Here is a 5166-nt window from a genome sequence, read left to right on the forward strand (position 1 = left end):
TATTAACCTTGTATATATTATTTAAACATATTATTGAAGGATTCACTTATTCATTTAACACAATTTTATTAAGTAGTTACTATATGTCAATTGTTTTAACCACTGAAGTAGAGCAGGGAACAAGATAGATCTCCAACCTTCACATTCAGGCTGGGAGAGACAGAGAACAGATAAAATTTATGTGACATTTTCATTGCTTAACCTTGAAAATGCCCTAATAAAATACCTTTATTTATTGCATCCTGTGATCATTAATTCATACAAATTTATAATTTGTAATCAAATCCTTTTCAATTTAAAAGAAGAAAATTGTGATAGTTCTCATCCTTGGTGTTTTAGGGTCACAGAAGATGTTAAAATGTGAGTACCATCATTTTCAAACATTCATGGACAAATTCTTGGCAATATGAATTAAATATAGAAGATAATAGTTTTATATTTTATCTTGCAGTTAAAAAGTGGATAATAAAACAACCTGTGTATTATTCTAGGATATACTCAAGCCATCTTTTAAGAACATTATTTTATTGGAAAAAATGAGATCGATGAGAGATCATTTATATGTCATTAATGTTTTGAGAAAGTTTTCTGATTTTATCATAAGTAGAACAAAACTTGGATCATAGGGTCCCTTAGTGGGTATTCAGTGACGTGCTGAGTTAACTCTGTTTTGGGAATGTTACCTACATAATCAGAATTAATGGCCAGAATTATGGCCTCGTCTTCCCTGCGCCACTCAGGAGAAACCCAATCACGTCATTATCAACACTGGTCTTTTTTCTTCATTTATTATATGCCACCTAAGATTTTGATCATTGTAGCTTTATTTTGTGTTGGAATGAATTTATACCAGCATTGATTTTATTTATTAGATCAGAATCATTATTCCTTTAAACCATGAAAAACCTACATTACCATCATTTTAGTAAAATTTTAGGGAGAACTCTATGATATTAAAAGACAGTCTATTTTAATCAATATGAAGGAAACATAAAAAGATATTCCCAAATTCCTCAAAGATTTTAAAGATGGATAAATTATGTCCACTCCAATTATTTGTAATCTTTATCTGATTGCATATCAGAGACATTATTGTCATTCACCCATTCTACCTCTGCCAGCGTTTACTGGGTATACCTTATATGACCAGGATTGTGAAGATAGTCTTATGTGAATACAGCTCTTGCCCTCAGAGGCTTGCAAGCCTACTAGGCAGGATTAAACATAATAGCCACATAAAAATGCTGACTTGTAGTCTTCAAAGCATGAGCTACTATGACCACTCTCTGTGACACCAGCAGGGCAGATACTGTTGTTTCAATATGTAGATGTAGAAGCCTAGGCTCAAACTTTTTTCAACTTTACTCTGCTAGTCAGTTGCATAGGGGGAATGTAAACCCAATAGCTTGTGCTGCTGATCAGCCAACCAAAATAGAAATGTGGTCAAAGTGATAATTTCCATAAGTTGTTTCACTAAATGGTTATAAGACTTTGGAGACTAGAGATTTATGGCTGCAAAGTTTAAAGGAAGTTTCTTGTAAGAGATAACATTGAAGGTGATATTCCAAGTTCCTCCCAGTGGTGAGCACTGTGTTCAATGTATGACCTCACATTGGTTATGAAGAGCTTCTTCTCTGAAAGAGTTTCTTCAGAGCAGCCTTCATGTCTTGGTTTCTCAGACTGTAGATGAAAGGATTTAGCATCGGGGTCACTGTCATGTACATCACAGCAAGCACAGCATCCTTTAGGCTGTAACTCATCAGAGGTCGGAAATACATGCCCATGACTGTCCCATAGTATAAGGAAACAGCTGTGAGGTGAGACCCACAGGTGGAGAAGGCTTTGCGTACACCCTTCGTGGATGGAATGCGCAGGACCGTGGAAAAGAACGAACATAGGAGACAACGATGCACAGTAATGGCACAGAGAAAACACCAACCCCTAGGTACATCGTCTTCACGTTCAAGTGTATGTCAGAACAGGACAGCTTGAGCAAGGGGGAAATATCACAGTAGAAGTTGGCCACTTCCTTGCTGCCACAGAAGGACAGACTAGCTGTGAGCAGAGTGTGAGGAAGGGCATTGGCATTTCCAATCACCCAGGATGTAACCACCAGCAGGACACAGGACCTTGGACTCATGGTGGTTGTATAATGAAGAAGGCGGCTGATGGCCATGGCTCGGTCATATGCCATTGCTGCCAGTATGTAGCTTTCTGTGTTGACCAAAGCTATCATGAAATACATCTGTGTCAGGCATCCCCCAAAGGAGATGGCTTTGCTGCCCAGGAGATGATTGGCCAGCATCTTAGGGATGGTTACAGAGGATAAGAAGATGTCAACAAGGGAGAGGTTGGCCAGGAGGAAATACATGGGGTTGTGGAGGTGACTGTCAGAGAGAATGGCGAGGATGATGAGTAAGTTTCCCATGACTGTGATGGGGTAAATGAACAGGAAGAGGGTGAAGAAGAAATCCTCCTGATCCTGCTGACCTGTGACTCCCAAGAGGATGAACTCCATGGTAGAAGACTCGTTTTCTTTCTTCATGGTTCCTTTGACATGAAAGGTGAGGAGAGTCCATAATAATTATTAGTGCCATTACTGTGCATTATGATGTTCTGTATGCAACACTTTTGACTCTAGTGATAGGCTTTCTCAATACCTGCCTTCATAAAATCCAGAGATACTCAAACTTTGGAGAAACATTTCTGTTGGTCTCTGGAACAACTGACATTTACCAGGACACTCATGTCTAAAAAATGAGCAGTGTGTGAATCAGAAGTATTCATCCTCTGTGGGAGAAAGGTACACTCATACATGGCTGGTGGGGCTGCAAATTGGTGCAGCCAATATGGAAAGCAATATAGAGATTTCTTGGAAAACTGGGAATGGAACCACCATTCGACTCAGCTATCCCTCTCCTCGGTCTATAACCAAAGGACTTGAAAACAGCATACTACAGGAACACAGCCACATCAATGTTTATAGCAGCACAATTCACAATAGCTAAACTGTGGAACCAACCTAGATGTCCTCCAATAGATGATTGGATAAAAAATGTGGCATATCTACACAATAGAATAGTACTCAGTATTAAAAGAGAATAAAATCATGGCATTTGCAGGTAAATGAATGGAGTTAGAGAAGATAATGCTAAGTGAAGTTAGCCAATCCCAAATAACCAAATGCCAAACGTTTTCTTTAATATAAGGAGGCTGATTCATAGTGGGATAGGGAGAAGGAGCATGGGATGAATAGACAAACTCTAGGTAGGTCAGAGGGGAAGGGAGGGGGCATGGGGCTATAAATGATGGTGGAATGTGATAATCATTATTATCCAAAGTACATGTATGAAGACATAAATTGGTGTGAATATACTTTGTATACAACCAGAGATATGAAAAAATTGTGCTGTATATGTGTAATAAGAATTATAATGCATTCTGCTGTCATATATAAATAATTAAAAAGAAGTGCTCATTCTCCCCTATTAGCATGCCATAAACACCCAAGACTCAATCATTTCATAATTAAATCTCACATTCCATGGTCTACAGTCTTTGTTAGACCTTAGGGAAAAATTGTAAGCATGTGACAAATACAGTTTATTCATCCATTCATCAGTGTATATGTCATAGTCCCTGCTCTCAAGGACCTGACAATGTAATGGAGAAGCCAGAATCACACACTGATTGTATTATACATGATAGGGAACAGACGGCATTTTGGAGTTTTTGACTAAATTCTCCAGGGCAAGGATTTCTTAGTGGAGGGACTGGCCTGGAAATGTGGAATTGTTCTGTAGACCAAAGAGTGATCCCAGACCCCATAAGGTGATGGGTCTGTAGGGGCATTGGGAGATTGTAAATCACAAGGATCACTGGGTTTAGATTCCACCAAAATAGACCAGTGAATTTTCTCCCTTGGTGTCCCATTTTGGAAGTAGACTTTACTACTGTTACAGAGTGTGAGAATCATAGGCCACCACACTTATTGAGCAAAATTGAAAGGGAAAAAAGTCCTTTAGTGAGCAAGACAGGTAAGCGACTGGGAGCAGGCTAGTGCCTCAAAGAACTCCCAGCACTTGAATTGTGGAAGCACAGCGTTTATAAAGACAAAAACCACCAAAACCACAAGGAGGTAGGTGAGAAAAGACTTTATTGAGACAGATATTTTGATTACATGAGAGAATTGTTTTGATTATACATTTCAGAGCCATTTTAGTTGTATATCAGGGCCATAGTCACCTTTATATTGTGTGATCAATTAGTTGCAGTAATCTAAGTTTTCATAATTAACTCACCAATTTTCCTGAAGAGGTTTTCACTTAAAAACTAATTAAATCTATAATTAATTCAATCACCAAATCTCAGTGTTTCTGATAGTAATATGTGAATTATATGCTAGGCATGAGAGATGTAGGTCTACTTATCTCTGTCATATCTAATCAGGATGTGCATTCTTGTATCTACATTTAAAGCAGTTTGGGTTTGTCTTTTAAGATGTCTTTTTTTTTTTTTAATCTTCATCTAGAATTACTATACCTTTGATTTCAAAGGGTCCTATGAGCCCAGAGGCTCAGAGACTATGTTTATTTCATATAATACAGAAATGTAAGATCTCAGAGGTTGGGCTTTAAGAAACATGGCACACTAAGCTGATGTTGACAGGTTCCATTTTTAATAAAATATATAGAAAGTTTAGAAAATTGCAAACACAAAACTCCCACCAAAAACATAACCAAATGTAAAAGAAAGAGAGAGGCATACCAGGTTGAGGGGCAAAAAGAAAACCCTGATAAAGAAATATAAGCCATAGTCAATGCTGTGGTGGCCCCTTAGGGTTTGTGATCAGCAGTTAGGTAAGCCCTCATGGTTGGGGCTTGGGATGTTTGTGCCATTTGGTAGAGTAGATGTGGCCACAGAGCCACATAAAGCATGGAGATTAGTAGTCTGCATAAAATGCTTGAAGTATTAGCCTATTTGTGGAAACATCAATAGAAAGAATTTGCTAAGTAATGATTGTAAACAAAAGATGTTACTCATAGAAAATATGATTATCTACAAATAAATCCATGAACTCTCTGGATGACCAAAGAGATTTCAACAATTTTGTTAGTTATAAGCCACTATGTAGAAAAATTGATGCTATATAAATAAATTAGAAAA

The 5166-nt window shown here is 37.8% G+C and overlaps 1 pseudogene; it reads right to left on the bottom strand.

The window, feature by feature from the left end:
* Positions 1-1616: 1616 nt before the first annotated feature.
* On the bottom strand, positions 1617-2545 carry LOC139702391 (olfactory receptor 1A1-like; annotated as a pseudogene).
* Between the last annotated feature and the right edge of the window lie 2621 nt (positions 2546-5166).

The sequence above is a fragment of the Marmota flaviventris genome, chromosome 17 (assembly GCF_047511675.1).
Source record: "Marmota flaviventris isolate mMarFla1 chromosome 17, mMarFla1.hap1, whole genome shotgun sequence".
Taxonomy (NCBI): domain Eukaryota; kingdom Metazoa; phylum Chordata; class Mammalia; order Rodentia; family Sciuridae; genus Marmota; species Marmota flaviventris.